Raw genomic sequence first — 13107 nt, forward strand, 5'->3', positions numbered from 1 at the left:
AAACTAGAATGAAAAGAAAGACATGATCTACATTAACGAAGAAGATGGAAAAAATCTGTTTCATAGTTTAGTGCCATCCAACTGTTGCTAGTCTCCAATTCTTTGTACAGGGTTTGAAGTATGGAACTAAAAATATCTCAATGGTGAATAATAGTCAGAGATTCCTAACTTCTCCCTCACTATCCCCAATAACCACCTAACTCAACAAAAACTGTTCCAAAAGATAAACAAGCTAAAGAAGCTGCATTAACACAAAAAATTAAAATAGGATAAGACTGAGTTCTTGACTGATGTGACCCCTTGAAGTCATAAGGAAGAGTATGTGTCCAGATTATTACACACACACACACACACACCCCATAAGCCAGTCCCCTGACTATGTTCCATTTAATCATCAAATCCAGTCCAGGCTGTTAAATAGCTTCCTTGACTAAGGGGATCTCAGAAGACCTGAGGAGCTGGGCTCTTCTAGATAATTTTGTCTGAAACTTTTTAGTTGTTCCTTTGACTTGTGCAAGCCAAATCTAAAACCCTTTCTTCCACTCATATTTTAGAAGTAATAAGTAGTGGGAAAACGTCCTTCAGGAAGCTCACTCTTCTATCAGGATCAAAAAGGTACACACCAAAAACCCCCAACTATTGTGTAGGGTCACTTCTATTTGAGAAATAGAATTCTTTTAGGTCTCCCCATGTATTTCTTCCTCTCATCCAATGACTGACAATCTTCTTCCATCTCTACCATTAACTCATGCCTGGTTGAAAGGACAGTAGTTAATCTGCAGAAATCTTTTGACCAAACCCTGTGCTGACTGTTCTGTCCTTAGATAATTGGCTCCACAAAGATGCACTTGCTGCTGGATATGAACTGTAGACGAAGGCTCTTATTCATAATTGGAGCTGACACTTCATACAACCTGTCACCAACATAACATTAACTTTAAACCCAGAGTAACGAAAATGAAGGTCACACACTTCGTTTATCTGCACCTCACCCCCCTGAATATATTTGTGACCTTTGGATCACTGAAATAGTATTTTTCAGAGGCCAAAAATAATACAAGAAGATCTTCACAGATCCTTATAATAAAAATTACCAAGGACAGAAGAAAATCCTTATACCAAACTTAAAGCAACAGATATCTAGTCAAAACACAACACACGTATCAAAGCCAGCGTATCTCTCATGAGAAAGTCATACAGCCTCACTATTTTGTTTGGTAAGAAATATTCACAGTTTTACCATACAGAATTGGTATAAACCTTGACTGAAAGAAAAGACTAGGATTTTATTTGAATCAACTTTTGTGGCTTACCTAAACTATTGCTATTTACTTCAGACATTAACGATAAATGAATAAATTGTATCCGGATACTCACAGCAGAGAGCTCAGTTCTGGCCCCTAACATCAGACGTGGCCGCGGCGGACTGAACGCTACTGCTGGGAGGTGCTTTTATTTTCCTAACAAAGTAGCACCCTCTAGTGGCTTTTCAAAATCATCCCAAAGTACAAGCCAAGCATGTGACATAATTTGTTTACTATCCAATTACGCAATGTCAAAACACTCAGGTGAGAACAAAAGCTTGCCCTGGGCATTACAGGAAGCAACCTCACCCTGCTTGCTCTCTAGGGATGATGGCTTTTAACAGAGAAGATGTTTAACCATCATTCCTATTTCACATCTATAGTGCGTCTCTGGGAAAAATATACCTTTCCTGGCTAATAGTTTATTGGTCTATGAAAATTATTATCATTATCCCCGTTATCACTAGTGCCACCACTGCGATTAATATTAATGGAAAAGTTGCCATATACTGAGCATTTGTTATATACCTGAAAATGTATTTATTGTTTTACATATTATATCTCACTTAAAACTCATTATAGATATAAACCCTAGGTTTATCCTCGTCCTGTGTTATGGATGAAATAATTGAGGTCTAAATATGTAATGTAAGTTGCCCAAGGTCAACTACCTGAGTAGAGGTTAAAAAAAAGAAACAGAATCAAAACCATCTTTATATGTTTGCAAAAACTCTTACAATCCTGATTTCAATCAGCAGAAATTATCAGTAGCTTTCATATGTATCCAATGCCATGATAGTGTAAATTTAAAGGAATTACTCAATAACAATGAAAATAAAATTGAAAATTTTTGTAAAATGCTTTAAGTTCACGTTAGAAATATAAACATTTTCCGGGGCACCTGGGTGGCTCAGTGGGTTAAAGCCTCTGCCTTTGGCTCAGGTAATGATCCCAGGGCCCTGGGATCGAGCCCCACATCGGGCTCTCTGCTCCGTGGAGAGCCTGCTTCCTCCTCTCTCTCTCTCTTTGCCTGCCTCTCTGCCTACTTGTGATCTGTCTGTCAAGTAAATAAATTAAAAAAATCTTTAAAAAAAAAAGAAATATAAACATTTTCCATAGTACATAAAAGTTAAATATCAATTCTTGGATAGCAAAGCAACAGTCTTTACATATATTTCTTCATGTTTTAGTGCATGCGTTACAAAAGGGTACAACATGTATTCAGTTATGATATTTTATAAAATCATGAGAGGTATATTTACTCAGCAAGGCATTCAACAAAACATTTAGTGAATGTGGGGCACCTGGGTGGCTCAGTTGGTTAGGCGTCTGCCTTCGGCTCAGGTCATGATCCCGGAGTGCTGCTTGCTGGGGAGCCTGCTTCTCCCTCTTCCTCTGCCTATACTTCCCCCTGCTTGTGCTCTCTCTCTGTGTCAAATAAATAAATAAAATCTTTTTTTAAAAAACTTAGTGAATCCCTCTAACATTACCTCTAGTTCTGATAGCCAAAGAACCAGTATCACTGTGCTAAGCAAGTTGCTGTGGGAATATCAAGAATTATCAGACAAGAAGACCCAAGAACTAAGAATTTTTTCATGACTGCAAGATTTAGCTATTCCATCTAATGTCACGTGTCTGATCCCCAGCAGATAAAACTCTTTTTGGTATTTATTTAAGGCTTGGAAGAGCCCAGAGAAGCAAACAGGAGAGAATGTTTATTGTGCATCTGCTAGGTTCTCATTAGTAGTCCATGCTTTTCACATATATCACTGTGTCAGACAATACTAATACTCCAAGCTAGTTTCCTTCTCTTCCCAGGCAGAGGTGACAGCACTTCCAGCTACACTGTACTTAAGAGTGACCATGCAACTGGATTCTAACCGTCGGATTGTGAGCAGAAGCAATATATACCATTTCCATGTCTACCACAGGAAAATCTCCCTCTTGAGATCCTCCATGTTCCTTTGTCCTTCTGGATAATTGGAGAGGAAATAGGAAACTTTGAACTTTGGAACTTTGAAACTTTGCACTAGGAAATTTTGAACACCATACATTGCAGATAGCAGAGCCATAAGATGGAGGCTGAATCTTTGAATCAATGCTTAGAGAAAAAAACATCTAACCATCAGGATCACCCATTTTGCAATTTATGTGAATAAGAAATAATTTTTTAAGAAATAAACTTCTTTTAATTTTAAGTCATTACTCATGTTTCCCTTTAACTGTTGTTTACAGCAGTAAGCATTACATCAACACCATTATTTAATCTTCACAGAAAAGTTAATAGTTTTAAGTGGGTTTATAGATGAGAAAAACTAAGGTTCACACAGTTTAATAACTAGCCCAAGTATTGACAACTCATAAAATTCCATCCTGGGTCAAACCCACATCTCTCTCATTCCAAAACATGTACTGTTCCCTTGATGTTATATTAACTGCCCATCCACCTACCTTTTAACAATAATGAAACTACTGTATTCCTTTGTATTAGTCAGCTTACTTATCTGCTGCAGTAATGAATATCCCTGAAAATCTGACATTCTTACAATAATAATAATGTCATTTGTGTCTGTGTTAGCCTCAGTTCCTACTGAATGCTTTCTTCATCCTAGAACCCAGGCTGAAGGAATAGCCCTTATTTTGAGCTCATAACAGAGAGATCAAATCATTATTCTTTTTCCTTAAAAAAGAATAATGGTAAAACTACATAATGGCTCTTGAATATTCCTCCATGCACATTCCATTGGTAGCAAATGAATTAACCAAATCTGAGATCAATGGAATCAAGAAGTATAACCCTCAAAAAGAAAAGGGAAGGAAAAAAAAAAAAACTAAGAAAAAGAATGTATTTGACTACACCCTCACTTTTGAAAGCTAAAAGTTAAGAGAAGTGTTACAAGAATGTTATGACAAAGACAAAATGAATTGTAACCAAATTATGAAAAAGAACCAAAATATCAATGAGATTATATACTCTCCTTGGTCACTATCCCAAAAAAGTAATAAAGCTACAAACTTAATTAAAAGATATGCCTGAATCCAACTTGCACATCTGAAGAGAAATTAGATTTCTGCACTATCTCAATGACTATCTTAAACACACCAAGACATACACACACACACACTTAGACATTTTAAGCTATAGGTTGAAGAATAACTTATGTCTTCACAGAGAATATATTACTGACTGCAGAAAACAAGCAAGCCAAATATATGTTTGCCAATTAATAAAAGTGAAAAAGCAAAGAAAGAAGAAATAGAAACGAGGGTGGGGACAATGACTGAGAAAAACCATACAATTTTGCTTATAAAACCATAGACAAGGAAGTCACTGTTCTGTTCTGGCAGGTGACATTCTCTATTCATTTCCTCATCTCATAGTCCTACCTGTGTTTTAAAGAAAATTACTTTTTAAAACTATGATTGAGCTGTCTCAGGTTATTAGTGTCTTATTAGTATATTAAATTAGACATATTGATCTAAATATTAGATCTCAATAAATAAATAAATAGAAAACTAAATAAATAAATAAATAAATATTAGATCTCAAATATTTGATCCAATTTTCAGTCAATAATGACCAAACATGATCTAACTCTGATTAACTCACCTCTGTTGGCTTATTAAACAAATAAATAGATAGAGCAACTCTATCTTTTCTCAAATCATCTTGTATATTCTAGTCTCACTGAATATTTGATAAATGGAAGACTGAATGAATGGAATGGAAATTCGATGCTTCCCAGAATGATTTCACTTATGGATTTAATGCTTAGAAAGTTCTACAGTAAGACTCAATGTTGTACTCTTCTTTGGAACCCAGGAAAGGAAACAAAGATGACATATGTACAGGGAAAATAGTCATGAGCCAGCACGAAACATTAACTTTCAAGTGGGGAAAAAAATAAAAAAATAAATAGACAACAGAATGGACAAAATAGTTAAATTCAACAATCACTTGCAGAACATCTATGGATTTAGTGCAATTGCATTTTTAATGTTGGTGTTTGCCATTGGACTGAATCTCTATGAGAGCAAGAAAGCCATGTTTGTTTTAATTGGTATATACTTAGAATTGAGCACAGAAGCTTATGTGAACGGAGCTCAGTAAGTACTCACTTGGATGAATGAGTATTAAGACAGTGCTATGATTGGGGTACCTGGGTGGCTCAGTCAATTAAGCGTCCAACTCTTGGTTTCCCTCAGAGTCATGACCTCAGTCAGGGTCGTGAGATCGAGCCCCACATGGGGCTCCATACTCAGCTCAGAATCTGCCTAAGCTTCTCTGCCTCTCCCTCTCCCTCCCTCTCTGTCTATCTCTCCCCCTACTTGTGTGAGCATGCACTCTCTCTCTCTCTCTCTCTCAAATAAATAAATAAATAAATAAAATAGTTTTAAAAATCTTTTAAATGGCTCTATGATTGATAAACTTCACATAAATTGTCTTTGTTAATCTTCAGAACATCCTGGGGCTGGGCTTATCACTGTGAATTTTACTAAAGAGGGAACTGAGACTCGAGAGGTAAGATGTGTTGTCCGAGTTCTCATAACTAACAAGAAGCTGAATCAAAGGGAAAAACATTCTTAGGTAAACATGTAATTTATTCTGCCTAGAAAAAGTGCTTGGTAATTAATGAAAGCAGTTTTTTGGGCTAGTTAAGTTGGAGGGCAAGATAAAGAACAACAACAACAACAACAACAACAACAAAACAGATTTATTCACACACACAAAAAAATGGAGCCAAATATTCAGTGGATTTTTCCATGATAAACAAGAGAAACTAACACGAAATAGAAAGAATGGCAATGAGATTACAAACAGATTTATCAGCACTAAGAATGAATAAAGATGCAGACAGAGGTCCTGATAATGCCAAAAATGATGGGAATAAGAGAATTCAATTTCTGTAGAAATGTAGAAATACAAACTTCATAATTAAAGATATTCCTTTAGTCTACAGAGCAATTCTGGCCCCTGAAATGTCATACGTATAAACCAACTACAACACACCTTGCAACGACAAGATGAGGCCCCTTAATTCTCGGGTATCTAGGTTTTTTATTTTTCCAGTGTACTATGTCATTTCTCTGGTTTGTGTGTATCCTCTTGTGTAGATTAGCCAAGATGAGGGCTTGATAGTTGCCTCAAAATGATAAGATAAATAAAATGAGAAGGAAAAAATAAAATGGTTTTCTTGCCTTTACTATAGTTTTCCAGATTATTGAAGTAATCCATAAAAGAATGTTCTTCTTTATGAATAAATTCTAGCTAATAAATACAAGTAGAATGAAAGAATTAGAGCAGAACCCTTTTGCAACCCTGATGAAGTAATGAATCCAGGCAATAAGGGGCAAAGCCTGCCAAACCAGTCGATGAAGGGCAGCTGGGAAGTTATGACAGACAGATCAGCGGACAACACCTGAACTCACAGATCAGTTATCACAAAAAATGACAACCAGATATCATGAGCCTCTTCATGGGATTCAAGAAGAAATACATGAGACCACTAATCAAGTGGTCTTGCCACAATAGAAAACATGAGTCTGATAAAGGCTCTGGGCTTACCTGCTCTTTCACAGAAAACCCAGGAGTTAAAAGGAACACGGTAAATGACATCTTCTGGGACACAATTGGCTAAAACCAGGATGTAGGGAATTCTGAAAACAGTAACCTGTTTTCTTCAATAAGGAAAAGGCAAGTGAAAAGGGGGAGGAAAAAAAAAAACCAGGAAGGAAATTTAGAAGTCTTGATGTGCACCATAAGCATAGAAAGACACATACCATGTATTGTGGACCTTGTTTGGGACCTGATTCAAATAGTATCAACTATAAACAAACATTTATGAGATAATCAGGATACTGAGTGGACATTTAGTGATAGTAAGAATTGTTGTTTGTTAATTTGGGAAATGTAATAATACTGAAATAGTCCTCATTTTTTTACAATGCACACTAAACTCTAACATAAAATAATATGCCATCTGAAGTTTGCTTCAACATGATCTATTAGGGGAAGGGGAATACAAAAATTACAGTTGAAATAAAATTGGCCATATGCTGGTAATTCTTGGAACTGGATGATCAGTTTTTTACATTATTCTCTCTTCTATTTTTATATTAAATTTTCCATAACGAATGATAAAGACAAAGATCACCTGATAGAGTACCTAAAGAACCTGGTATTTCCTTATCATAAAATGAACTTTCAAGGCATTGTAAGGAGCCCAGTGTAACACCATAGCAATCAGTTAAGTCCCAATCCCTAGACATCTAGACTTAGACTCATGTACGGTATGGCTGGAAGAGCAAAAGAAATTTCTTTCTGGAGTAACGTTTTATAACACTGTTAGTTTCTCTTGTCTCTAATACACTGGCTGATTCTGGTCTTGTGAAACTTTGTCTCCCAGCTGAACAGCTTCCATCTGTGCTGGGGTTGGGCATAGAAAAGCGGCTGCTCCATCTGCCACAAACCCATGACCTGCTGTCACCCACAAGCCTGCACACCAGTAGGAAACTAAACACTGTAAATCCATAGCAACCCCCTCGGTAACCTCCAGACTTGCAGGAAGCTCTAGGAAACTTGCGCTAATACGGGTCACCATGATTCACGACCAACCCGGCAATGTTTCACACACTGCCTACCTCACTCACTTCTTCTGCATGTAGTTCTAGTGACTCCAACAGGATCGATACGAAGATAAAGATACCCCTAATAATTTGGCCTCTGTTTTCCCAAGAATGTGCATTTCAGTATGGCTGAAAATGTACTTTAGTTGAAAAACCTCCCCCTCCCCACCACTTTGGGGAAAGGCTGCCATGCACCTGTTCACATTCTTCATGTGCAGTAGAGAGGATCTGGGAGAAACCGTCAGCCAGTTTGGCAGCCAGCATTAGTCAGGGCTTCTTTTGGTGCAATCCTCAGAAGGGAAACTTTTTTTTAATTTGGCAAATACTTGAATGCTAGATAGATACAGCTACAAACAGTCTTTGAGAGATGAGTCATCTAGATAACAGGGAATAAGATAATACGTGGTATGCCATAAAATTAGAAAGGAAATCATAGGAAGTTGGTTGTTTTCAATCAAGTATTATGAAAATCTGGAAAACACCTGCCAGATTCAAGAATTCTTAGATTGGTAGTCAAAGAGCAGATGGAAAAGCCACAAAGAAAAAAGCAGAAATGGAGCGCCTGGGTGTCTCAGTGGTTTAAGCTGTTGCCTTCGGCTCAGGTCATGATTTCAGGGTCCTGGGATCGGGTCCCGCATCAGGCTCTCTGCTCGGCAGAGAGCCTGCTTCCCTCTCTCTCTCTCTCTGCCTGTCTCTCCATCTACTTGTGATTTCTCTCTGTCAAATAAATAAATAAAATCTTTTAAAAAAAAAAGAAAAGAAAAAAGCGGAAATGTATTCCTCTGGTTATATGTCAGGTAGTGTTTTTCCTGGGTAGAAACATTTACAAATGATGAGATATTTGGGGAGAAATATTGTGTGACTTTCTACTATATTATAATTTATAACTATATACAATATTTGCATTTTTTTCTCAAAGTCAAGGTCATATTAATACAGGGTCAGAGTACTACTAAATAGTAAAAATATATTTGGAAATCGAAATACATATCTACTTGCTCTTAATATATACCTTTAAAACAGCATTAAACCACAGTAAGGAACTGCCTTTAAAAATTAATTAATTCCACAGGAGCATCACAGTGCTGGCCCGGGCTCCACACAGGCTATGGTGCACACCTCTAAAACTCCAGTCTTTGAGATCCACTGGTTGTAAAAACTCACAGTGATCAGCTCCTCTAGTTTTCTCAGGTGATGGTTTGGGGAAAGTGTGTTTCTTGTGCAATCCCCTGCGTACTGCTCTCTCAATCTTGTGCCCTCTCTCTCTCTCTCTCTCTCTGATCAGGGCTCCCACCCCACTGCAGGGCCTGTGATCCTTTTCTCCCCCACGTCATGTCTCCACACATCTTACCTTCCATAATGTGGCCTCTTCCCTCCCTCTACTTGGACAGTTTGTTCTCTCAGTTCTCAGATCGATTTCTTGGGTGTTCAGAATGATTTATTTCTCTAGTTGTGTTCAAGGGACAAGGCAAACCTAAGATCCTCCTACTACTCTGCCATCTCAGCAAAGCAGGGAAGAATATCCCATGGAAAAAAGTCTCCCCCACCAAGGGAGTTGAGAAACCTGGACAGCAATGTGCAGAATGACACAGGACCACTTTCTTACACCACACATAAAAACATTTTTTTGTTTTGTTTTTATGATGTTTTATGATGAAACAGATAAATGGATGAAAGACCTAAATGTGAGACCGGAAACCATCAAAATCCTAGAGAAGAACACAGCAGTGACCTCTTTCACCTTGACCAGAGCAACTTGTTATTAGACTTGTCTCCAGGGACAAGGAAAGCAAAAGCAAAAATGAACTATGGGGACTTCATCAAGATAAAAAAAGCTTCTGCCCAGGCACCTGGGTGGCTCAGTCATTAAGCATCTGCCTTCCACTCAGGTCATGTTCCTGGGGTCCTGCAAGCCCCACATTGAGCTCCCTGCTCTGCAGGAAGCCTGCTTCTCCATCTCCACTTCCTCTGCTTGTATTCCCTTTCTCATTGTGTCTGTCTCTGTCAAATAAATAAATAAAATCTTAAAAAAAAAAAAAAAAAGCTTCTACACAGCAAAGGAAATGACAACAAAATTAAAGGCAGTCTATGGAATGGGAGAAGATATTTTCAAATGACATAGCTGACAAGGGGTTAGTACCCAAAATCTATAAAGAAATTATCAAACTCGACACCCAAAAAAACAAATAATTCAGTTAAGAAATGGGTAGAAGACATGAATAGACATTTCTCCAAAGACCAACAGACATGAAAAGATGCTCAGCATCACTCATCATCAGGGAAATACAAATCAAAACCACAATGAGATATCACCTCACACCTGTCAGAATGGCTAAAATTAACAAGTCGGGAAACAACAGACGTTGATGAGGAAGCAGAGAAAGGGGAACCCTCTTACATTTACACTGTTGGTGGGAATGCAAACTAGTTCACTCACTCTGGAAAACAGTATGGAGGTTCCTCAAAAAGTTAAAAATAGAGCTACCTTATAACTCAGCAATTTCACTACTAGGTATTTACCCAAAGTAAAAAATAGTGATTTGAAGGGGCATCTGCACCCCAATGTTTATAGCAGCAATGTGGAAAGAGCCCAGATATCCATCCATGGATGCATGGATAGAGAAGATGTGGATCTATACATACAATGGAGTATTACTCAGCCAAAAAGAAAGAAATCTTGCCATTTCCAATGATGTCAATGGAACACAGTGTTCCATGACATAGTGTCATAGTGTTATTATGCTAAGCAAAATAAGTCAGTCAGAGAAAGATAAATAACCTATGATTGCACTCATATGTGGAATTTAAGAAATGCAACATATGAACATAGAGGTTAAAAAAGAGAGAGAGACAAACCATAATCCAGACTCTTAACTACAGGGAACAAACTGAGGGTTGCTGGAGGGGAGGGGTGCAGGGAGGAGGGCAGGTTAAATGGGTGTTGGGCATTAAGGAGGCCATTTGTTGTGATGAGCCTTTGGTGTGTATGTAAGTGAGGAGCCACTAAATTCTACTACTGAAACTAATATTACACTATATGTTAACTAGAATTTAAATTTAAAAAGAAAATAATTCCAAAGACACCAAATTGAGATTTGCTATCAAACCCTAGAAACTACAATTTGCCCAATTCTGGAGGAATAGTATCTCAAACTGAAAACATGGCCAGGAAGTTATAAAGTAATACAGAACAAGTTTTTTGTTTTTTGTTTTTTTAAGATTTCTGTATTTATTTGAGAAAGAGAGCATGTGTGCAAGTGAAGGGGAGGGGCAGAGGGAGAGAATCTCAAGCAGACTCTGTGCTCAGAGTCCTAACCAGGGCTCAATCCCATGACCCTGAGATATGATCTGAGCCAAAACCAAGCATCAGACTCTTACCAACTAAACCACACAGTGCTCCTGTAGAACTATTCTCTACTGACAGTCAAGGGACTGATCTCTAGCCCTGATTCAATAGCATATTAGTGTGAGACTAGATGAATCACTTAGCATTTCTGAGCCTCTGTTCTGTTGCATATGAGATGAGGGATTTATAAAACCACAGTGAGATACCACCTCATCCCAGTCAGAATGGCTAAAATTAACTAGTCAGAAAATGACAGGTGTTGGCGAGGATGCAGAGAAAGGGGAACCTTCCTACACTGTTGGTGGGAATGCAAGCTGGTGCAGCCACTCTGGAAAACGGTATGGAGGTTCCTCAAGAAGTTGAAAATAGAGCTACCCTATGACCCAGCAATCACACTACTGGATATTTACCCTAAAGATACAAACAAAGTGATCTGAAGGGGCATGTGCACCCAAATGTTCATAGCAGTAATGTCCACAATAGCCAAATTATGGAAAGAGTCCAGATGTCCAGCAACAGATGAATGGATAAAGAAGATGTGATATTACACACACACACACACACACACACGAATACTATGCAGCCATCAAAAAAGGAAATTTTGCCATTTGCAATGATATGGATCGAACTAGAGGTTATTATCCTAAGCAAAATAAGTCAATCAGAGAGGGACAATTATTACATGATCTCACTAATATGAGAAATTTGAGAAACAAGACAGAGGATTATAAGGGAAGGGAGGGAAAAACGAAACAAGATGAAACCAGAGACAGAGACAAACGATAGGAAACTCAATCTCAGGAAACTGACTGAGGATTGCTTAAGGAGACAGGGGGTTGGAAGGATGGGATGATGGGTGATGGACACTGGGGAGGGCATGTGCTACGGTGAGTGCTGTGGAGTGTGTAAGACTGATGATTCACAGACCTGCACCCCTGAAGCAAATAATATATTATATTGTTAATTTAAAAAAAAAAAAAAGATGAGGGATTTGTATTTTCTGCTCCCCAAACCTTGCATGGCTTAAATTAAAAACATCATAAAACTAAGAATACTAGTTTAAAAAATTCCAAGGTAGAAACGTGACCATCTAAGAAAGATAAATGGATTATGCATTACGAGATTTCTGAAAGAAACTAATTGCTAGATTGGGACATCATTATTGATGTTGTTTCCCAGGGAGAATAATTTTTTGAAAAAGAACAAATTCATCAGCAAAAACAGCCTTATACCTGGAAAAAAATTTAAATAGGAATTAAGTAATCTCCTGCCTATAGTAGAGAATCTGGCTAACATTGTAAAAATTTGTCATTTAATCAATTATGGCTTTTAAAGGGCACAGAAATGTCACTCAAGTGCAGGTTTCAATTACAAGTCCTCTCCATAAAGACAGAGCAAAGCATAAAGGGATACTAGGATGAGAAACTGTGGCTTAGGAATGTAGTTCCCTGATGACTTCACCAAAGAACGGAAAGAATTTTTTCTCAAATAGCAGATGCAAAGCAGGTTCGTAGTCAGCATGAATTGCTTCCTCAACCTCATTTATATTGCTTCTAGGCTGTGATGTTAACTGAGGTCCAAAACACATGCTTGAGACATCAGAGAATTAGAAGCAAATTCTTCATTTTCTTGTGGAGAATGCAGCAGCCTGACTGGTATTCTGCCAAGGAAGGAGGCTAACCCGCTCTGTGTGTACAGTAATAGACACGTCCCAAGGTGATCAAATTAAACAAGGATTTGAAAACTTCCCAAACACCCCTGCATGTTAATTGTCTAGTGTGGAGCACCTACGCATGCAAAAACATATAGGAATCTTTTTATTTTAGGGAT

Source organism: Mustela lutreola, chromosome 1 (genome assembly GCF_030435805.1).
Source record: "Mustela lutreola isolate mMusLut2 chromosome 1, mMusLut2.pri, whole genome shotgun sequence".
Taxonomy (NCBI): domain Eukaryota; kingdom Metazoa; phylum Chordata; class Mammalia; order Carnivora; family Mustelidae; genus Mustela; species Mustela lutreola.